The 24,623-nt window shown below is 35.9% G+C and overlaps 1 protein-coding gene and 1 long non-coding RNA gene across 6 annotated transcripts in view; one reads left to right on the forward strand and one right to left on the reverse strand.

Annotated features, from left to right (window-relative positions):
* The window catches only part of dbn1 (drebrin 1), a 182,276-nt gene that overhangs the window by 104,619 nt on the left and 53,034 nt on the right, over positions 1 to 24,623 (forward strand). The gene's annotated exons all lie outside the window — the stretch shown is intronic.
* Positions 6,918 to 15,657, reverse strand: LOC103476235 (uncharacterized). Its single transcript, XR_535428.2, has 3 exons — positions 14,132 to 15,657; positions 7,281 to 7,474; positions 6,918 to 7,127 (listed from the first exon to the last, which is right to left on the reverse strand). It is a non-coding gene; the product is annotated as an uncharacterized LOC103476235 (long non-coding RNA).

A 24,623-nucleotide genomic window follows, 5' to 3' on the forward strand; every position in this document is an offset into this window, starting at 1 on the left:
TCCAAAAGTTGAAATAACATGTGATTTATATATGGTCTTCCTTTTTCTTAATTTTAAAAACTCTCCCTTTTAATCTGAACCTATGGCTTTTTTTCCAATTGTTGACTTTTTTTTTTTCAACTAAAGCAGTTAGTTTAACCCAGTATGCTGGATACATTGTATCGATTGATTTCAGTCATTTTAATGTATTGGTGTTAGTCCTGTAATTAATATCAATAAGAGGTTTATTTCCATATTGTTGCTGTTTGTGTTTTGGGCCCAGGTGAAAAAAAGTATACTTTAGTATACTTCAAACATACTTAAATTTGTGAAAGTACACTTTAAGTAACACTAAATATTAAGTGTACTACCTATAAGTATATCTGAAGTATACTAAAAATACACTTGTACCAATTTCAAAATTAGTACTTTAAACACACTTAAACATAATTGTACCAAAATACACTTTTAATATATTAAATGAAAGTATACTTTAAGTGAACAAAATATGAATGAATATGTATGAATTTTTAAGTGCCGTAATAATCTTTTACTATTTATTAAAATTGCATACAACAAAAAAAATGATAATCATGATGTAATTTTTAAGAAAGCATCCAATCAATTTCCAGATGTGTGATGTTAAAACCTTGTAATCAACGGCATAAGCTCCAGTTCATACTCCAGACCAGATGGTGGCGGTATTGCACACTTTCATTTATTTTAAAAAACGCCACAAAGAGAAGAAAAAACTTGAAGCAGGGAAGATAACAGACGCTGTTCTTCAAATTCACCATTTTTACTCGCACAATATTGCCTTCAAAGTAGAGAGGGCCTTGACAATAGTTACTATCCATCCATCCATCCATCCATCCATCCATCCATCCATCCATCCATCCATCCATCCATCCATCCATTTTCTTTACACCCTTATCCCTTAGTGGGGTCGGGAGGGTTGCTGGTGCCTATCTACACCTAACGTCAATAGTTACTAATTTTGGTAAATTCAAGGTGGTGACGTCATAATCCGAGTTAGACGACAACACAACGGGACAACAACTGATGGAAATGAAATGTGTCACAAAAGGAGCCCGGGGGGACGAAGGCTGCTAAGTGTTGCTAGCTGGTGGTAAGTTTGCTTATTAATTATCTTCATTTAATTATAAACAGTGCAGTAAAGATATATAACTTACGTTGGTTTCATAAATAATGATTTTATAAATTTTGTTGTGACTTGTATGATTATTACAATAGAAATCATTCAGTTTCATGTTATATCTGCATGGAGGCTGTTTGTTGCGACTTATAGTTTAATTCATAGACTTAACCTGGTTTTAATTAAGCTCCATAAGACAGAGAGACTTTAATATTGTGAGATTGTTGTTCTAACTCGTTCATCAATGTTTTCATCTTCAACATATGTTTGCAGCCTAAGCAAAGGAAGATGAAAGAGGAAGCCAGAGAAATCAGATGTTAGAAAACCTAAAGACTTTCATGTCTCAGAAGAAGCTCTGACTCCACCAGATCACCAACCAGCTCTAAGGATGAACCTTCACATCGTCTTCATGATGTAAGTTTGTTTTTTCAATGAGGAGCTAGCTACATTTTCAACAACAAAAACTGCTGTGTTACCAAGTGCTTAATAAACATGATTTGATTTAAAGGTAACTGGAAATAATTGTTCTCTTCTTGTTAATCTAACATTTATCTTTCTTTTTTTATTTGTTGTTGACTTTCAGGGCCCTGTGATGGACTGGTGACCTGTCCAGGGTGAACCCTGCCTCTCATCTGATGGCTGCTGGAGATGGGCACCACCAGCCCCCCTCACCACCCTGCAAGGATCAGTGTGTTCAGATCATGGATGGAAAGATTTTAAGGTAGTTTGTCTCCTTAAGTCCACACTTAAAACAGCTTCATAGTTGTTTTATGAAGCAACTATGATTCATAAAGAATCAATGTCATTGAATCTATGACATTGATTCAATGTCATAGAATCAACTGATTCTATGACATTGCTGACTATTTTTTTCTACTTCTAACATAAACAGGCAAACACCCAGAAATATTTTTCCACCCTAGGCATCCGGTCCCAATCATCATCAGTTCTGATGATGTCACATACACAGCGAGTCCACAACGTCTTAAAATTGTATTATATTTTTATTTGCCATTTTTCTGTTCTCTTTAAAATACAAATGCTTTCTCTGTTTAATTGCTCTATTGTTCTTTTTTGTAGGTTTCTGTATGGTGCAGTGAACAAGAATGTTCTGTCGTTGATCCTCACTGTCATGTTTTATTGTCACACTTAAATTTTCATGTTCATGTGTTCACTTTTGATGTGTAAACTGATAATTTATGTAAAGTTCATAAAGTTGTGAGTAAAATTGGACAATTTTAAAATGTCGGTAATAAAACAAAATATTTGAATTACCTTGGGCATCTTGTGTAATTAATCTTTCCATGCAATTGTAGCCTAAAACAATGTAAGTACTGTAGTGTCATGTACAAAATAGGTACGTAGGAATAAAGACTTTCGCGAGTAATTCAAATTGTAGTTTATTATCAATAGGAGGAAATCAAAAAAAATAATTAAGTGTAATTTAAATACATTACTAATATATTAATAGTATATTTAAAATATCTTTGAAGTATATTAAATATATATTTTTAATATAGTTCTGAGACAGAATTATTACACTCAAAATATAATAATTATATCAAAATATTATAAAGCTCAGAAATATATTTAAAAAGTATACTTTCAGTACACAAAAAAGTACACTTGAAGTTGTTCCAAAAAAGTACGTAGAGTATATTAAAATATACTATTAGTTGTAATTTAATACTACTTAAATACTACTAAAGTATACTAAGCACAAAATTAGTTATTTCAAAATAGTAAAGTTTTAGTACATCGATAAAAGTATACTAAAGTATGTTAAAATTTAGTATACTAAAGTATACTTTTTTTCACCTGGGGGTAGAGGTCGATCATGTGGTATTTGCTTAGGAATTTAACAGTGATGGTGCAGAACAGGATTGTTCAACAGAAGCATGATATGAGGATTTGACTTAGAATTGACTCACAAATTTCAAATTTGACCTGGACTTACAATATTAGGACCTGAGGTTTGACCTGGATTTACTTCTCAAAGTCTTGATATTTGACATGAAACGTTAAACATTTGTATTTGACTTGACTCAAAAAGACTTGTGACTTCACTTGTAATTTCCTTTCAGAGATTCATGACTTTTGTGGGATTTGCCCCTCAAAGGACTTGTGATTTTACGTTTAGTTACTGTGTTATATAGTTGTCCACATTTGTTTTCACAAGGTTTTTTTGTTTGTTTCTTTATACTGACGTCTTGCCATGCAGAAGTGAGATTCTGAAAACTTCAGGTTGAGGAAATCCTGCTTCCTGCTTGTCTTATGACGAGTCTTCCTCATTTTCCTCCAGCTTGCCTGTTGCTCTACATTTAGTTGGACTGGATCCCATACATGGCACATAAAATATGTCTGAAATAGAAGTGAAACCAGTTGTTTGTGTAGACACTGAAGCCAATTCCCCATTATTTCTACTGGTATATAAACTTATCACTTTCATTGTGTTTCTGTTGATAGACTTGAGGTCCAACCTTCTTACAACCGATCTGTGCAGCTGGTAATCTCTTCATTTATCTAGCCCAGGGGTGGGCAACTCCAGGCCTCGAGGGCCGGTCTCCTGCAACTTTTAGATGTGTCTCTACTTCAACACACCTGAGTCAAATAATGAGGTCGTAAGGAGCACTCTGAAGAACTTGACAGCACTTAGGAGGTGATTCAGCTGTTGGATTCAAGTGTGTTGGACCAGGGACACATCTAAAAGTTGCAGGACATCGGTCCTCGAGGACCAAGATTGCCCACCCCTGTTCTAGCCTGTGGACCCAAATACTTTGAGTTTTGCTCTAATTTGGGCAGAAAATCAGTCCAGACACCCTATTCTCCAGATTCAGATCTGCAAAAAGCTCTCTGCCCAAAAATGGAAGTAGATTTCTCTTGGGCAAGTTAAGAGCCTGATCGTTTGCTGAACCAAATTCTTGAGTATAAATGGAAAATGTTCCCTCAATGATATCACCACCTCAGCAGCTTCTAGTTCGGGAAGATTACTTTCCATCTGGTGGAGGCATTATTAACCACAAGTATGCAGAATTTTTAGTGATGCGTGGTGGGAGAGATGAGGAGGAGGCGTATGGTTTCAGCTAAAAAAACAGGCAGAAGTAGAAGGAATATTCACTCATTTATCATGTTTTATTATGGTTCTGCAGATGAACCTTGTTTGGTGTTTCAGGCTCATATAGACCCTCTGGAGTCAATAGTTTCAAAGTAAAATGTGCAAATATTCCAGGAAATTATGCAGTGTTGTTCTATAGTGAGTCTGTTTCTGCAGTTAGGCCACATCTGTTTTTGCTGGGGGGGCATATTTACTTACATCTCTGCTCTGAGTCATTGCGCAGCCTCGTCTCATTGCTGGTTAAAGGCCTGATCGTGTTAACATGAGTTCTGTTTGAAACGTGACTGCTGGGTAAATTTCTCTAAGCACACAGTTTGTTTGAGCTGGATAGAAAAGCTTCAATGCTTTTTTTCGTTCTGCAAAAGGTCTGTTCTGTTTGCACATATTTTTTTAATGGTTTATTTTAAACAATTATGTGAAAAATTGTTTGTTCCTCTTGGTTTTTTTTCCCATTTTTCCACATAACTGCCTGAAAGTTTTTAGAGGCTTGTCTGTGAAACCAACACAATATAGTTGATAATTGTGAAGTGGAAGGAAAATGATTCATGATGCAAATAAATTCCCAATTGCATTTGGAGTGATCACGTTCAAGGCTTGTACAAACTTTTCACAAGGGTCACCTCAGAACCACCTCAAAAGATATAAGAACCACACCGAGGAGCCAGAAGAGCCACATTTTGCGATTAAAAAAAATAAAATTATTTTTTACTTTTTACGTTGTTTGAAAAATTGTGCCCATTTCTTTTTGTAAGCAAGTTTGATAACTTTTTTTAAAAACGTAAAAATAAAATTGCTTCTCTTTCATTATAGAATCATATCATATTAATAATGTATGCTAAATAAACTAATTTGTTTCATGTAGTTTTTAACAAAGTTTGTTTACCTGGACCAAAGGCAAAATGGCTCTCTGGGTCACATAGGATCTCTGACTTCACTTAATGTCACAAAATAGAACATGTTCATAAGACTGCCCTTGTGTGGCAGCAACATACTACTACACATAGCTGTGCCGTTTCTCCTGGTTTTCTTGCATATTTATTTCTATTTTGAGGTTGATTAGCTGCAACAGGCTTCAATAAAAAACTGAGGGTGCATGTTCAAAAGTTGCGTCTTGTCCACATTGGCTGCGACAGGCTGTCCAAACTCCTATTTAGTTTTCACACTGACTGACCTTTAGCATGCTGAATAAACTCATTCTCTTTGTATTTTAAGAGCTTCTTGTGCCTTTGTGTAACTGTGTGGGCAACACTTCTCAGAAATGGAAAAGCTTCAAAGCAGCATTTACCTCCTGAGAGGGCATTAGTGAGCTGCTCCACCTACACGACTGGATCCGCAGCGAGCGGACTCTCATCCTGCTCAGACTCTGCTCCATTAGAGAACGACGCTGGAATCTGCTGCTGTTTCACTTTTACATCCACACATCAGTCATTCCCAGATTCCAGCTCTCTTTCCCAACAGCAGAGCCAGTCATTCCCTCTGAATGATGATCCACTACTCCCTGTTCTCATTGTCTGACTAATTTTTAGCTCATTAAATCACCATGTAGGATTCTGTCTCTGTAAATCAGACTACAAAATCCAACCACAGGAACAACAACCCCCATTAAAGTATTTAAATGGGACTTGTTATGCAAAATTCACATAATGCATGTTTTTGTACTTCCATTTGGGTTTCCACTGCTTCTGCACCCTAAGCATAAAAACACACCCAACCGGTTTTTGGCAATAGGTTAATATTTGTTTGGTGTCGGAAAAAAAAACTAACCATTTCACAAACCTTCTAAATGTAACTTCACAAATCAGCAGGAACTGCCACTCATCTAGCAACCCCAGGTTAGTCCAGCCTGTCACCAAACAGCTGGTCATCTGGTCACCTTAAGCCAAAATTATGGATGACCAAAACCAAAAATAAAAGCAGAAATATAAAAATCACCTAATAAATAAATGAAATAACTTAAAATACACCAAAAAGAAGAACTTTTCCTTATGTCTTATAATTTATTTGGCATTCAGTTTTTTCTTCAGTTTAATTCCAATAAATGACATTTTTACACTCATAATTTAAATTTTACTGGTTTTTAGAAATGTTGTGTTTTCTTTTACTTACAGATGCATTTGTGTCTCTTTGTTTTTCCCCCACAATTCCTTTCATTGTAATTTTTTTTTAAAATTCTGTCTCCTCTTTTTACTTCACCATATGTATCTCTGCCTTATTATGCAAATGAGGAGGGGTGGTGTTTTAAGACTTCAACTTCTACCTGTTGGCTGGGTAGTATTATACTACTCATAGCCCAAACCTGTAAATCTACAAAATGCATTTATAAATTAAAATTAATTTGTCAATTTTAAGTATTTACTTATTGAAACGTTTATATGTTTCTGCTTTTATTTTTAATTATGTCAGTTTTGGAATGACATATTCAATGGCTACTAGAAAAGACAAGTGTTTAGTTGTTGACTTACCATTCAGAAACCACTTGCATTTTTGGTTTTACAGGAGGCTTCACTTGTGCTTTTCAAAGATGTATGGTTGTATAATCGCATCTTTGCTTGCGGCCATTTTTGTGTGCATCTGTAAAAGTTGAATTGTGGAGGAGGGGTCAGCAGCAACTTATTTGGATTTAAAGTGACAGAGCCCTAAAACAGCTCATTCTGAAAGGAGCTCAAAATAGGCAAAACTGAGCATATTAAAATCTTATTTTCTAAGAATGATTTTGTCCAAAACATGTTTTGTGTAATCCACAGATCTGGAGATTTATTTGTAGTGTAAAAATCAGACTAAATTTAGCTGCTCCCATCCAACAGGGGTCTGCAACCTCTGGCTAGGCACCAAAGCAATATTCTTGCTAACATCAAACTTGTTTTTATCTGGCACCACCTGTGAAGAATCAGAGTACACAGATGAATGAGGAGGTGATTTGCCACATGAAAGCCTCATGGCTTCTACCTCAAGCTGTTTCGTTTAATCTTTGTCAGCTTCAATTTCCAATTTGTGCATTTCAAGTTTGAAATCAAAGTCAGCTTTTCTTACCAACTCCCTCTCCTGTGCCTCCAACTGTAGGCGAGCCAGCCAAACCTCGAGTCTGGCATTATCACTGGAGTCACTGAGCTCTGGCGACATAGGATCGAACCGTGGTAAAGTCGCAGGGGGTGCCTGCGGTTAAGCCAACCCCTATGGGGGAGTTGGGATTACAGCAGCTCCTTCATCTTTCAAAGGAGGGAGTCCTAGATCAACAGAAAGATCACCACAAACATCCACATCAGTTTTGCTTGTGTCCACAAGGACTTTAATCTCAACCAGTTTTTGAATAACAATTTTTTTTAATTTCAGCTTTTGAAAAATGTTTTTTCACTGGAATGTCATAGCGTTCAGCCAGACATAAGTCGTCCTTACGACACAGTTCCAGCTGTTCATGGCTAAGAACCTGTACAAACTCCTCTAAGCTTAAGGTCATTTCTAAACGGACACAAAGATCTCTCAAATTATTGTGGATGCCTACAGCTCAGGGAAAATGGTGATCCCTGACATGCCCCCACTTGTGTTATGGCCCCCCCTTGTGAGGAGAAGGGGAGTAACACGACAATCACAAAAATTTGACAGAGTCCAAGTGAATGTGATAAAAAAACCACACACACAAAAAAAAACGAGGTGTTTATTTACAACAAAAATCCCAGAAGGCTCATTCAAACTGTGGAGGAGAAAGGGACAGTTAGGTGGTGCCAAATCAAAGAAAATAATAAAACAGGGCCTATCTACCGTCTATGCTAAAGAAAAGAAATAGAAAACAAAAACCCTGCTTACCTGATCTAACAAAAGTTTCACCAAAACTTTACATGGGCGGCACCAACCTACTTGCCTAGTGTATCTAACAGAAAAACACCTACGTGACCAAAATGTAGAGGTTACCCCAAACTTACCTAGTCCTCTAACTCCCATCACAAACCTTTACACAAAGAGCACCAGCAACAAGACATGTGTCAGCTAGCCAGCAGCTCTCAGTTCTTCTTCTTGTCGGTTTTATTGGCGGTTGGCAACAAACTGTTAGTAGCATTACCGCCACTTACTGGTATGGAGTGCGGTTCGTGATGGTCTATATTTATCCATATCTATATATATATATTCTACCATAAATTCTACCTAAACATTCACTCACACATACACATGTAAAAACACATACGTGCTTATGCACAACTTTGTATACCATTCTTCTATGCACACATTCACAAACATACCCACTATAATAAAATTCTATGAAATAATTTAGTTTTCTTAAGAAATTGAATAATTATTTGCATATGTTTACTCCCCAAATTCTTCCTCAAAATATCTAATAAATTAACCTTTTCCTTAATACTTTCAAACTATCTCTTCATATATGTTCTTTTTTATATTAATGACATTCTAATATAACTTGCTCTATAGTTTCATATTTATCACAGTAATCACATTTGCCAGTTTACTGCCTTTTGAATTTTAAAAAGTGTATAATTAAGTCCTGTATGTCCAAATCTCAACCTTATCACTCTTTCCTCCTTTCTGCTTCTTATTCCATTTCTTCTTTCTCCTACAATCTTCTGAATTTTATAAAACCATCTTCCTGTTTTATCTTCATCCCACCTTTTTTGTCATACTTTCATCGGTTTCTCTTTAACAATGCTATTTCCTTCAGATTTACTTGTTTTAACTGTAAAGCTAATAGGATTTTGAACTGCCCTCTTTGCCATTTTATCTGCCCTCTCGTTTCCTTATACTCCAATATGTGCTGGAACCCACACAAATATAACTATCAAACCCATGTTTTGTATTCTGAATAATGTATGAAATATTTCTAATAAAATTTCCATCCTACTATCTGTTTGATTATATTTTAAACTTAATAATGCAGAGCTTGAATCTGAACATATTATTGTTTTTAATGATTTTATGTCTTCTACCCACTGTAAAACTAAATATTGCCAACATTTCTCCTGTGTATACCGATAATTCATTCGTTTTGTAATTCGTTTTCCTATTTTTATACTACAAACGCTACAACAAACTGGTACTACAAACGCTATTCCTATTTTCCCAGTTATTTTTGATGCATCTGTATAAATTTGAATATATTGATAATTAATTAAATATAATTGCACTGAATAACTATCTACAATGTATGATTTATCTAGTTTCTTTTCCATTACTGTTGCTTCTGGTAGAAACCAGGGTGGTAAAATTTATATTGGCGTTGTTTGACTAATTTCTAAACAATTGATTTTAAATTATTTTCTTTTCTTTTCAATTGTCCATCCAAAACTCCTCATTTCTTTCTTTTTTTTTTCTAACATGGATTTAAAAATTTCAGAGTTGGATGATCAAAGTTATTGCCTTGCAAATTTAACCAATAATTAATTTCTAATTTTGTTCTTCTTAAATCTAACGGCATTTCTCACATTTCTATTTCTATTGCTGCTGTTGGTGTGGTTTTAAATGCTCCAGTACATAATCTTAGTGCCTGATGTTGGATAATGTCTAATTTAACCAGATGTGTTTTTGCTGCTGAACCATAAACTAGACAACCGAAGTCTATGTTAGATCTTATCATACCTGTATAAATCTGTTTTAATGATTGCCTCTCTGCTCCCCAGTCACTGCTAGCCAAGCATCTCAAAATATTCAAAATTTTCTTACATTTATCAACAACTTTTTGAATATGTATATTCCATTTTAACTTTTCAACAAACCATAACCCTAAAAATTTATGCACTTTACCTGCTCTAATTCTTGGTTATATAATTTTAATTTTATTTCCTTGTTTATTGTTTTTTTGAGTAAATATCATTACTTTCGTTTTATCAACGGAGAACTTAAATCCCCATTAATAATAAGCTCTTGTAATTTTTTAACAATAAAGTCAACATTTTTTCCTCTTTTCCAAACAGCTCCATCATCTGCAAAAAGTGAACAACCCACGTCTTTTCCAATATCTTTAAATACATAATTTATCATAATTGAGAAGAGTAATGGACTTATAATACTTCCCTGTGGAGTTCCATTCTCTACTATATATTTTCCTGAGATAACTTCACCAATTCTAACTTGTATTTTTCTATTTGTTAAAAAGTCTTTAATCCATTTAAATATTCTCCCTTTCATACCCAACTTCTATAATTTAATTAATAATCCCTCATCATGTCATATACTTTTTTGTCATGATCCGTGTTTCTATGTGTTTATTTTCTAGTTTCTGTGTGATTCTGTTCCCTGTTAGTCCTGTCTCTGCGTCTTTCCCCGTTGATTGTCTCCCAGGTGTGTCTCGTTCCCGTGATTGCCCCGTGYGTATTTAGTCTCCCCTGTTGTCTGTGTTCTTCGTCGGGTCCTTGTCTACTGAATGTCAATTGTATGTCGATTGATGTCACCTGTCTCCGTGCTGCCAGTTTCCTCGTGTTGTTCCCCGCTGTTCCTTGTCGTTGGATTTATTCATTAAACATATCATTTTCATCACATCCTGCGTCTCTCCTCACCTACCTCCACACCGCCTCATGACATTTTTCTATATCAAAAAATACTGCCACTACACTTTCTTTATATACTTGTGCTCTTCTAATTTCATGCTCTAAACATAGCGTTGGATCATTAGTACTCCTCCCTTTTCGAAAACCACTTTGATATTTTGACATATATCCTTTACTATTTAAATAATATACTAGTCTATTATTAATCATTTTTTCCATTATTTTACATAGATTTGATGTTAAAGCTCTGTCTGGTCTGTAGTTTTCTGGGTTTGAATGATCTTTTCCTGGTTTAGCTATTGGTATAATTGATTCCTTCCAGGTCAAGGGTAATTTTCCCTCCTCCCAAATTTTATTATATAATTGTAATAATATATCTTTAGATTTTTCACTGAGTTGCCTTATCATTCTATACTAAATTTGGTCTTTATCTGGTGCTGTGTTTTTTGTCTTCTTAAGTGCATAATTCAATTCCGTTTTTGTAAACTCAACATTCAACGAATTATTTGTTTCTTCACTGCTCTGTAATAAATCTTTATATTTTTTGTATGTTCTCTTCCTTTTCTTCCCTTTTCACTAATATTATTTGAACTATGAATTTTACTGAATGTACTTGCCAATATTTCAACTTTATCTTCATCTCTTATTATATTTGTATCATCTATTTTTAGTATAGGATATTCAAACTTGGTGGCACAGTTGGTAGAGCTGTTGCCTTGCAGCAAGAAGGTTCTGGGTTCGATTCCCGGCCCCTGTCTTTCTGCATGGAGTTTGCATGTTCTCCCTGTGCATGCGTGGGTTTTCTCCGGGTACTCCGATTTTCTCCCACAGTCCAAAAACATGACCGTCAGGTTAATTGGCCTCTCCAAATTGTCCCTAGGTGTGAGTATGTGTGTTCATGGTTGTTTGTCCTGTGTGTCTCTGTGTTGCCCTGTGACAGACTGGCAACCTGTCCAGGTGACCCCGCCTCTCGCCCGGAACGTTAGCTGGAGATGGGCACCAGCAACCCTCCCGACCCCACTAGGACAAAGGTGTAAAGAAAATGGATGGTTGGATGGATGGATATTCAAACTCTCTTTTTATACCATTCATTCTTTTAATTACTTTCCAAATTTTCTCAATTTTTGTTTCTTTCCCTATCGTACTACAAACATTTCTCCAATATTCTTTTTGCATTCTTTATAGTTCTCCTTACTATTGCTTACTTTCTTTTATAATCAATTAAATTCTTATAAACTAGATTATGTTTTAGTACCTTAAATGCTTTATTTCTTAACTTTATTGCTTCTTTGCACTCATTTGTCCACCATGGCACCATTTTCTTATCATTTTTACACCCTGGTTTCTTTAAAGAATTATCTGCTGCTTCCATTATTATCTTAGAAATTATTACATTTTCCTCATTTATATGCATCCTCATATATACTTTTTCTACGTTTATTTGACTCAAATATCTAAATTTAATCCAGTATGCCTTATTAAAATGTAACTTTTTCCCAAGCTTTATATACTTATTATTTAAATTTGGTCCTACTCTTACTGTTATGGGATAATGATCACTACCTATTGTAGATTTTTTTATCAATGTGAACCATTCACAAATACCACAAATGCCAAATAATCAATAACTGATTTCATCCCAGTTCTTATATCTATTCTTGTTCCCCTTCCATCATTAATACATACTAGATTTTTCATTTCCATTAATTCTTCTATAACTTGTCTGTTTTTATCATTACATTTACCCCACAATGTACTATTTGCATTAAAATCTCCACACCAAATTACTTTCCCTTCCAAATATTCAGTTAACTCCCCTTTTAATTCAATCGATAATGTTTTAAATGGATTATAAAAATGTATTATTTTGAATTTACCTTCTTGTTTCCATATCTCAATTACCAAATATTCTAGTTATTTCTCTTTTCCTAATACCTGATATTGTATCCCTTGTTTTATAAATATTCCACATCCTCCTCCACTTCCCTCTGGTCGATTTCTTCTTACACTATCATATCCTTTAATCACAAAATCTAATGTTGTTTTTAACCATGTTTCCTGAACACAAATAATTTCCGGTTGTTCTTCAAGCTCATCAATATAACCTTTAAGTTCCTGTCCGTTAGCAATTAAACTTCTAGCATTCCATTGTAATTTTAACATGAACTGTTTTCACCTGATGGTCCTGGTCTAGCATCTACCTCCAACTTTTTATTTATGTTCTCCCATGAACCCTCTTTAAAGCCCAAAAATTTTTCAGCTCCTCTCACAATTATTTTAATCTTTTCAGTTTTGTGGTTGGCTTGGTCAGTGCAGTTGATAACATATGCTATTAGTTTTTCTACTGGTATTGCAACATTTTCTTCTATCTGTACTTTGGATTGCTGTGTAGTTTGACTCACTGTTTGTTCAATCTCTCTTGTTTTCTGTTCCTTCACATTTTTAACTGCTTCTGCATAGCTTATGTTTTTAGTTGTTTTAATCTGTACAATTTCTTTTGGTCTCTTCCTTACTTCACATCCTCCATACGTAACTTTATGATTCCCTCCACAATTACAACATTTCTCTTGTGCTTCTTCTTTACATTCTTCTAAATTGTGATCTTCTCCACATTTTGGACATCTCTGCTTTCCTTTACAAACTGCTGCTATGTGTCCATACCTTTGGCATTTGAAACACTGAAGTGGTGGAGGTACTGTTTGTTATTCTGCAGTAGTCAGCCCCGTCTACGTCTCAGTACTCCTCTGGACTTGCTACTGCCCAGTTCTCTGTCTAATAGGTCCGGAAAATCCCCGAAACTTGGGTCTTACCCTAGAGGTAGTTTATGTAGGATTATCTAGTCAAACTGGGAGCAGAAAGGACTCGTCTAGCTCTAACTACCTTCGATCCAGAAGTTATGACCCTTTTCAGTTGAGGAACAGTCAGCTGAGTAGCCCTCACAGCTGCATAACCCYTACAACCACTCCTGTTAACGGTAGCTCCTTCCCTAAAATAACGGCACTTGTTAACGGCTAGATTGGATTTAGTGACTCAGACTCAAGTCCCAGGGTCATTATTCTAACACTCACCAGAGGAAAATACAAAGCCACCACATCTCTAGAATCATGTGTGCTAATTTTACTACAATCAGGAGAACCAATAATGATCAAAAATGACACAATTAAATTCACTGTCCACAATTCTCATTAATATTTTAGAATATGACTTTATTAACCAAGCTTTAGCAGGAGCAAATGACAAGCAGGTTTATTTTCCAAAGATTATGAAATYGGTAAGAATATAATAAAATCAATTTAAAATCAATCACATCCTGTCTTCATTCCTATCCCTAACCTGTGTCACTGAGTTTACTGAGCGAGACTTTGGGGGGAGAGGCAGGTCAACTCATACCCGATGGCACTTGATCTCGGCAGCTGAAATCTTCAAATATCCTTGGCCAAAGTCTTTGCCCCGGCGGAGTAAAGTTCTCTTTCAGAAGAGAAGCAGAGCAGAACTGTCCGTTATCCTTCTAACGTGCAGAGTCTTTGTCATTAAATGACCTCCGTCTCTTCTCCAAGTCGGCTGCAGTTGAGTGGAGAACATTGGGTAAAAGGCAGAGGAGTTGGTCGGATCAGGAACCCAGGGTCGGGGCTGGTGGAACTCGTCCCTTCTTGGTGGCGTGAAGTCTTGAGCTTCCCTTGGTCCCGGGGTGCGGTCCTCTGTTGGCTCCTCTTCTGCGCCGCGGACAAAGAACCTCTTTCCTCCCCTATCCTCTGGGTTTTATACCCTCTCAACCCAGGGCTGTTTACGGGGCAGGGCTACGTGACTTTAGAACCGCCCCACTGTCTGTGGAAAGTCCCAACCTTCCCCAACCATCACCTCCTTTATGACTCACTTATGCCTCATTACAGCAATTCTCCGGTACTTCCCTTTTTCCACTGGCCATCTGTTTCTGGCCATCTGTTCCCCCACCCTGCTCAGTGTACTCCTTACAACACAGTTTATTCTGTTTCTCGCAATCTTAAATCCTTCTTCATTTTGTCTTTGTAATTCATCACAAAGCATAATCACTGTGTTACTTTATCAACTTATTACTTCAGTATGTCTCTTCCTCACTCATCATCACATTATACAACAATCAAGCTGTTATTGTTAACTCAAAAGGTACAAACTTAAATTTCCATAATTACATTATAATGTTCAACTGATCAGAAATACAGAACATATATTTTGATTATACATTACAGACATTCAACTAATCAAAAATACAGAACATATATTTTGATTATACATTACAGACATTCTTACTTTCACATGAGCATTATGTTTTATACTTGTTTCTTTTAATCATCATTAAATCAATATACAAGATTTGCTGTTATTTCTTAGGCCTTTATTCCGTTTTCTGCGTGTACCTGGACAGATCTCACATTCTTGTACCAGTTTTCACGACAGTACATAAGGTCTAACTTGAAAACTGAGATACCCTATTTTTATATTTTTTGGTAACTCTTTTTCTTTAAACTCAGTAAGAATTGACAAACTTCCTACTCTTTCTCCATCCACTGTTTTTGACAATCTTTTCAAGTTATTCACTTTGCACCTACAACACTTCTCTTAATTTTATCAAGATCTTCATCTAGAGGGATCCCATAAATCACTCCTCTAATTTTTTTATTTTCTCCCATGATTTTTTTCTCCAGCACAGTTCTTTTGCAAATATTTTCCACATTTAAAGCCTTATTCTTTTGTTCTATATCTTTACATACTACCAATAGGTTTCCGTCTCTCAAAATCTTTACCATTTCAACATCTCCAATTTTATTTTTAATTTCACTTGTCACCACAATGGGGCTGATTTTATCCTGTTCTTCCTCATTCTTAAGTTTCAATATTACCGTATTTTCCACACTATAAGGCACACCTAAAACCTTTCAATTTTCTCAAAAGCCGACAGTGCGCCTTATAATCCAGTACGCCTTATATATGGACCAATATTGAGCCACAACAGGTCTACCAACTATGGTTAGCTGCTGCCGACTTCATTTTCCCCCATAGAAGAAGAAGTGTGCAGTGCATGCTGGGATAGTTGTCAGATCGCTGGTTTGTAATCTATTAATAATGTTTGACTGACCTATCTACCTACCGACTGTTTAGAATCAGGTCATCTGCAGGTCATTTAGCACCACGTTCTCCACGAACATGCTGTGCGCAAACGGAGAAGGGTGACCATCGTCCGGCCACGCCCAGCCCAGTTGGAAGGCTCTCCTTGTCGACCAGAGTTGGACTGTTTTGTTGACATTCACTTTAGTGCAGCTCCATCTAGTGGATGCATAACGTAACTCCAGCCTCTACTGTAGCAACTATTCTGTGCACCTTATGAAAAAAGTTTTAAAATAGGCCATTCATTGAAGGTGCGCCTTATAATCTGGTGTGCCTTATAGTGCGGAAAATACGGTACTTTAAATTCCTCCCTCACAATTTTCCTCCTAACTATCCTTTCTTCTTCTGAGCTACTTCCTTTCAGTTCGTTTACTGTCTTGATTATCACCAATTCCCTTTCCTTCATCTATTTTATTTCTTCTACATCCTCTCCCTCATCCCACTGGCGTCCACCCCTCAAAATCCCCATCTTCCTCATTTTCTATCTCCATTTCCATCCAAACCATTCACATACCAGTTTATGCCAAATCCGCCTTTTACAAATGCGATATTTCTGTTTTTGATTTTTCCACGTCGCTCCAACGAACCTAGCTCTTTCATGCAGTCTCGACAAAACAGCTTTTGTTCAAATTTGAATTTCAACCTCTTCTGCATTCTCCCAGCTGGACCCAGCTCTCAGTTCCCTAGGTGGGCTGCTTATATATTCAGGCTCTCTGGATAGTGATTGGCCCATGAGTGGATCAATCAGGGGAGACTGACACCAGCTACTACCTGTGAAGAGGCAAACAAAAGAAGGGGGAGGGGAAAGGAAAACACAAACAGCCTTTCTTGGACTGCTTCTTTTTATTTTTACTGGAATAAAAATTAAGTAGAGCTACTCTTATTTACATTTTCTGGGTGCTCAGCCCACTTCTATCGAATAAGAAATGTTGACTGAAATGAGAAAACTACAAGTGAAATGCTCGGCCTTTTGATGCCTTTGCATTGGGACAAACAAACTTTTAAGTTTTCACATTTTTTATTTCTACACTCTGGCGACAAATGGTGGAAGTCAGAAAAATTCATGTACTCTGAGTTTATTCAGCATATCAGCTTATCTGTTTTTCTTATGAACATGACACCACAGTATTTCAGTGGTGTCATGTGTCTCAGGTTACACTCATAAATCATTACACAACTGTCCTTCAACCCTCCTTGTGTCTTTACATTATCTCTCCTACCCTCTTCACCCCCCCATCTCTTCAGGTCACAGACTGCTGCAACCAAGATAATGACGGGGGGATGCTACCTAGTTGCCATGGTTCTGCTCCCTGTAGGGGTGTTAGTGTGTACCGGAGGGGGGGTTGGGATTGATTTGTCTTGGCAACAGTTTTATTGAACAGCAGATTCCCTCTCCTGCCAGACAAAATGACTTTTTGTTTCTAAATCCGACATCGGGATGGAAAGCATTCAACTGACGTCAGATTAACATACAGAATCAGCATGAAGAGCAAATACACCAGAGTTGGGAAGAAACAACCTGAACTGGTGGTCATTTTCCCGAAAAATGATGTTGAATTGTGAGTATATTAGTCTGTTGCACAGAAAGTGTCGGTCTAGATGGCATGAACATGTCAAACATTAGGTTGTATTCATCATTGTTTGGTTTTTAATTAAAAAAAATGTAACATACTTGATCTAATTTACGATTTTATTTTTTGCTTTTCTACTAAACAAATTACAAATTTGAAAAAGTGACTTATTTCAATCATCTCTTCTGTGAGTTGTACAACAGAGCGTCAGGGCCAGGCTATGAGATTTTTTATTTTCGAGAATATAGTCATAGCATAATAAAAAATTATTTTACCAGACGAACGACTTAAAAATACAAGAAAAAAATAGTTTTTAATGAGAAAGCTTAGTTTGGGTGGTTTTTTTCTTTTGTTCTGTTATTTTTCCAACACATTTTCCTTCTGATAATAATTTGATGCTGATGTTTTAAAAGACAAAGTATTACCTTATCTGTAACCTTATCTGAAACGAACACGAGTATAACTTCACAAGGTGATCATAGTTCATGTGTTAACATCACTGAACTGCACTGATGAAAAATAATCCAAATTATTAAAAAATGTAATATTCAAAAGCCAATAATTTAATATATCGATAAAATCATTTTAATCACCCACCCCTAGTTTTGAATATATAAAGTCTGCATTTATATTGAAAACTATCTGCTCAGAGCTATAAAAGGATGAATTGACCTTCACATGTGTATTTGAAATAAAATGTAGATGCTCTGCTCAGTGAAAGTGCCTGTTAGAGACGAGAGTTTTGCCCTGATTGGATGTGCACCGCTCTGATGAAAACGTTCTGGATGGAACCTGATTAGTTGATGAACTCAGCCCTCATCTGTCTTCATTATTCAACTCATATTTCATTGTTCCATCTTGACATTTTTTCCACTTTTCTCTGTGATTCTTTTCTTTCTCTCATGTTCATGTCCTCTCTTTTTCCACTCATCTTCCTCCTCAGCTGCTTTCAGACAAACACACTAGGAGCAGTTTCTAGGTCATGAGGACTTTAAATGAATAATAAGCTGCTGTGTGCTTTAAAGAGAATTATTTATAGATAGAGACTCATGCTCTGTCACCATCAGTCCTAAACTCTTCCGTCTTTTGTCTCAGGCTGTTTTTGTTTGGTCATCTTTTCAGTTCCTAACAGCCTGTTTGTTTCTGCCTGTGGGACTCTTCTGTTGCCTCTCATTCTTCTGTAACTGTTGTTGTGTTAATAACGGCGGATACAAACCGCATATGTTGATGGATAAACACTCAGCGTAAGTGTTGTTGAAATATCCACGCCAGACTTTGATCTTTTGTCTTCCAGCTTTCTCACTCATTTTCTGTACATTTTAAGAGCATCTCAACTCCTGAGCTCAAGGAATGAGCTAATGTTGTGCTGATAAATGACAGCTAACTTTCTAAAGAATACCATTACAGTTTGCATTACGTTGCTATCAGTTTGCTATCAGCTTTTTGTTAAAAAGACAAGTTTTACTCCCATATTTTTGTGGATGGGAAATGGAGTGTGGAGGCTTGTAAAGTTAATCCCAGAATCCTGTGGTGTAGAAACTACTGAATTAATGTTTTGACATAAGTTAAGCTAATAACCTTATTAGCTCATTAATATTAAAAAAGAGGGGAAACAATCAATACAGCAGTATATACAACTACTAAGCTGAACTCGATACATGCAGGTTTCAGGAAAAATGTTAAAGAATTAGTTGCTAAATAGCTAACACAATTAGCATAAACAACCAAAACAGTCACTGAACAAATTGGTGCTAGGCTAAGCTAATAGATGGTTATAAAAGAAAGAAAACAAAAACAAAGCACTTCACCATTAGATTCTAATTTTGTTCAGTAGGCTAAAAAGGAGCCAACTTATCAAAGAATACAGAAATACTCTCAACAAGCTGAACTGTCAGTCAGCTTTAGCATAATGTAAAATCTGTGAAGCTACAGAAACAACAAAAAAATAGGATTGTAGCTCCAACATCTAGAATCTTCTCTGTCACGTGCATAAAACTGCACATTTTAATCAGGCCAGGATTTCAGTTGATACTTTACATATAATCTTTTCAGAAAGCTTTTGGAATGTAACAGTCAAGCTTAGTTGGATGTTTTCAAGACAGTCTGGCTTCAAGGCTGTGATTGGTTCTGATTAAGGTTAAGTCATTTTTGCTTGCTTTTCTCTTGATCATCTTTCTTTTTGCACTGCAATCAGGCAAGTAGACAATCCAAATTACTGGTGAGTTGTTGCGTCGTCTGCCTAATTTAACCCCAAAGTGATAAATCATGTTGACTCCGAGATGTCTGTTTCATTACCCTAACAGGAGTAAATACAGCTGAGTGTGGGGCAGTTTTCTGCTGACATAATCAGAGAGGAAAATGAAAGAGAGACAAAAGCTGCAAAGTGACTCTGCAGAAACAGGATGGAGGGAGGCGAGCTGAGGTCAGCAGGAAGTCAGAGTATGACCAAACTAAAGCTTCAGGTTCACACAGTGTAAGGTTGGCTGATAATCTTCACAGAAGCACATGGCACGCAGTTTAATATGAAACAGAGGCCAGCAGTCATCTACAGTTCAGACTCTGTACCTTTATAGAATCTCTCATGGAGATTATATCGGCAGGGAGAGGTTGATCTGCAAAAGAATCAAAAACTAAATCTCATTGAAAAAAAAGATTCTTTAAATGACAAACATTTAATGTATTTAAGGCCACTCTTAGTTAGTAAATAATGTATTTTTGTAGATGCTTTGACTAATATCAAGTTCTATTTTAGTCCCATTTTTACTTTAATGACTGTTTGCTCTTACTTTTTTCTTTCTTCCTTTATTATCCATATTGTATTTGAACTGGGTTTTGATATCTGTAGTTTTAATTTGAAATTGTTGGTGTACTATGGCCACCCAGGTGAAAAAAAGTATACTTTAGTATACTACATTTTAACATACTTTAGTATATTTTTATCAATGTACTTAAACTGTACTATTTTTGGAACGACTAATTTTGTGCTTAGTATACTTTAGTAGTATTTAAATAGCATTAAATTACAACTAATAGTATATTTTAGTATACTATACATACTTTTTTGGAACAACTTCAAGTGTACTTAAAGTATACTTTTTAAATATCATATTTCAGAGCTTTATTATTATATTTTGATATAATTATTATATTTTGAGTGTAATAATTCTGTCTCAGAATTATATTAAAAATATATATGTAATATACTTCAAATATATTTTAAATATACTATTAATATATTAGTAATGTATTTAGATTACACTTAATTTTTAGTTTTGATTTCCTGCTATTGATAATAAACTACAATTTTAATTACTCATGAATGTGCTAATATTCCTATGTACCTATTTTGTACATGACATGCATAACTACACTGCAGTACTTACATTGTTCTAGGCTACAATTACATGGAAAGATTAATTACACAAGATGGTCAAGGTAATTCAAATATTTTGTTTTATTACCGACATTTTAAAATTGTCTTTGACTCTAAAACAATAAAATAAAACTAATTAATCATAATATAAACAATTAGTGCATCAAGTAAACACAGCATTTTGCAGGTAAATGTTATTTAATTTGGCTAAGAATAATTATTGCACTGTCAGTGAATGACGTCTAATAGATGTTCTATATTTACCAGAGGAACACAGTAACGCCTTCATGAGCTCAAACTGAGGAAGAAAAGAGGATGGATGCTCCAAGCAGTTTAGACAGAGTTGTTTTTGGTTTCACCACTATTTACCTACTATTTTTCCTGCTATTCCAAGTATTCTTAAAAGATTGTCTGTTAGTCAGCAGCTCATGTGACCAAACCAGCTGAGGAGATGAAAAACTAAAGCACTCAACAATTAAAACATGAGATGACTTAAAACTGAAGTTAAATTTTTAAGTTGTAACATTTTAACTCATTGTTAAAATGTTAACATTGCTTAACTAGAGGTAAAGTTAGCTAATGTTACCTCTAACTAACTAGAGGTTTTGCACGAGTTGCACTTGTTAGGTAACCCCAAGATCATTGGGTCTTCTTAAAAGATAAAGTGACGTTTCTTAAAAATGTAGCCAGTGTTTTCAGCAAAATTGAGCTGACTGTCCAGGAATTATCCAAGGTATTTAAAATTTGCCATAGTTTCAACAGGTCGGCCATCGAGTGAAACTGGAAACACTTTCAGATCTTGTTTATGTCATTTAATTAGCTCTACTTCCTTAAGAAAATTAAAAAGTATGGTGTTTTGTGAGGGACTTTATCTTTTGCGGTTCCAGTAATGCCAGAATTAATAATAAATAATAAAGACTGGTAATCTGACTTAGTAATGTATTTATATTAGTTGTGCTACCACCCCCACGCCACTAGAGGCAGTAGCAGGCCCAAGAAGATGCGACAAAGGAGCAGATTTAGAAGTACACAGAAAGCTACGGAATTTGTTAAAAGCTGCGGCTGCGCTGAAGTAAATAAAAAAGAGAAGTTGAAATACATGCTGAGAGTGAAACTCCTTCCTACAGATGAAGCTATATCACAGATTTCAAAAGAAAATTTAAACGGGAGAACGCGGATAATATAGGAAATGGCGCCCCCTTCACTTCCGGATTGCAATGATCCCATTTCCAAATAAGGTAAGAGGCTGACAGTGGTCCGTCCCCGCCCCTTTCTGTTTGCTGCAGCGAGGTGTACTTGAGGTCATAGACATTAATACGTAGACGCCGTTGCTGCAATACGTAACAGCGTCCGCCATATTGAATGTGGAATATGTGCCAGTAAGCTAATACAAGTGAATGGACCTAACTTTATAAAGTGCCGTTCTATAAAGTATTTTAAGTTAATACCTGCATTGGCACATTTTCTCACACACATTAATATATTTGGCAATCAGAGAAATTACTAAAGAGAGCGTTTCTAACTTTTGATGTGATTATTTAATTGTTTTGGAGCATTTCTGAATAAAGAGCACAATGTTTTAYTTGATAGAAATGATTCTGATAATTTTTATATTGAAATTGATGAACAGACACACTTTTACAGTGTTTTATTAAAGAATATATTTACATAATTCTATAATTTAATGTACATTTAACATTTCAAGACAAACAAATAATTTTCCTGTATTTATTTTTTATACGTTATTGAGAAATGACTTGTGATTTATAAGTCAGTCATTGTCAAACATTAAACTACATATTTTTCTTACTTTTTTCCAGATAATAAATATTTATTAGAGTATGTCAACTCTGCTATTGACAGCAAAGAGTAAAAATAATTCTAACAGAGTAAATTATTTTTATTTTATTACATAAGCTACATTAATACACTTATACTTCAGATTGAGATATTTAAAAATACACAAAAAGTGAAAGAATGAAATGTTTATTATACTGGGAACACTGGTCACATGCAGGGCTTCAGTCTGCTGGCCACACTGGGAGAACTCCAGTGACTTCTGAGACTTCCTAGTTCACAGACTAAAGTCAAGGATAAAAGAGAAATTATCAAAAAGTGTAATAGAAAATATAAATGTTTCCTTCACATTCAGAAAAAGACATTTTTAGCATGTTGGGCTCTGACTCGTAGCATCTTTATAGCTAAATACCGACATGGTGAAGCTGAGCTGGGAAACAGACTGAAGAACAGCAGCTCCAGCTCTGATCCTGACTGATCTTTCCTCACTAAATCCCCTGGTTTTTAATTAACGTCTCCTCTTACAGTGGTTTCTCATCAGCTCTCTCTCATTAGAAAACAGTATGAAAACTAGTGATGAGTCCAGCAACACCGACGTGCCGGCGCATGCATCAAGCCCATAGACCAGGGGTGTCCAAACTTTTTTCAAAGGGGGCCAGATTTGGTGTGTTAAAAATGTAGGGGGCCGACCTTGGCGGATGTTCTTTACATAGAACAGCAATATATTTAAACACATTTCAGCAAGTCATTCTGTTTTTCATTTGCTTTTTTATTTTAATTTCAGCGATCTGAAGCATGTCTTTTGGTTCATTTGTAACATGCATATCATATGCAATTGAATATTCACTTAACTTCACTTTTTTAACTAACTTTTTTCTAATGGTTAAACAGAAGTAATTGTACTCGTGTGCAAATTACATTTGAAACATAAAAAAAAATCTCACCATGGCAGTTCAATATTTACAGAATTTTTAAATAACAGAAAAAATAACAGAAAAAATAGCAAGTAACAGTCATATCAACAAGTGCAAGGCTCATTTGAAATATGACATATTAGTAAATGTTGATCAGATTTTTTAAAGTTTATTATTCTGGAGTGAAAACTGAAAACTTGTCTGAATTTATGACTTATTTTGATCTTAAAAAACAAAACAAAAAAAATATTCAGAGATTTATTGTAAATGACAAATGACTTGCCTGCGTTAATGTGATACTAAGATCTGGACTTCGGCACATAGATCAGGACGCTATTGATTTTATGACAGAGGCTGCGGGCCGGATGAAATTTGACCATGGGCCGCATTTGGCCCCCGGGCCGGACTTTGGACATGCCTGCTGTGGTGTTAATGGTATGTACGGTTAAAAACTACAAATGGCCACCTGTGATGACATCACGGGGCGCGTCAGGCTTAAGTAGACAGGTGACGCTGATTGCGGGGGAAATGTCCATGCTGAGAGTCGGTGTGATGCCAAATAAACTAATCACGATGATACAGTTGGACTGAACGCACTCTTTTGTTAACACGACATGGTGTCAGGAGKGGCGCTGTAAATCGTCGTGAGGCTGTAACTTTATTCGGCTACCGGAGACATGGCTGAGGACGACGYACAGASAGTTGGTTCTGCGGGTCCATCTGCAACGTTCAGTATCCAGCCGCCAGAGTCTTTCGACTTCACAAAGCCGCAGGAGTGGTCCAAGTGGATACGGCGATTCGAACGGTTTCGTCTGGCAAGTAACCTGAACTCCAGTTCTGAGGAGAATCAAGTTAACACGCTCATTTATTGCATGGGAGAYGAAGCTGAYGATGTTCTGCGGGGATTAGCGTTATCTGACSCTGACAGGAACACGTATCAAGGAGTTYGTGAGGGTTTTCAAGCTTTCTTCSTTRTCAAGAAAAATKTTATTTATGAGCGAGCCCGGTTTAACATGCGCAAACAAGAAGAGCATGAAACCGTGGATGCCTTTGTTACTTCACTGTATGCGCTAGCAGAACATTGT

Source organism: Poecilia reticulata, linkage group LG14 (genome assembly GCF_000633615.1).
Source record: "Poecilia reticulata strain Guanapo linkage group LG14, Guppy_female_1.0+MT, whole genome shotgun sequence".
Taxonomy (NCBI): Eukaryota; Metazoa; Chordata; class Actinopteri; order Cyprinodontiformes; family Poeciliidae; genus Poecilia; species Poecilia reticulata.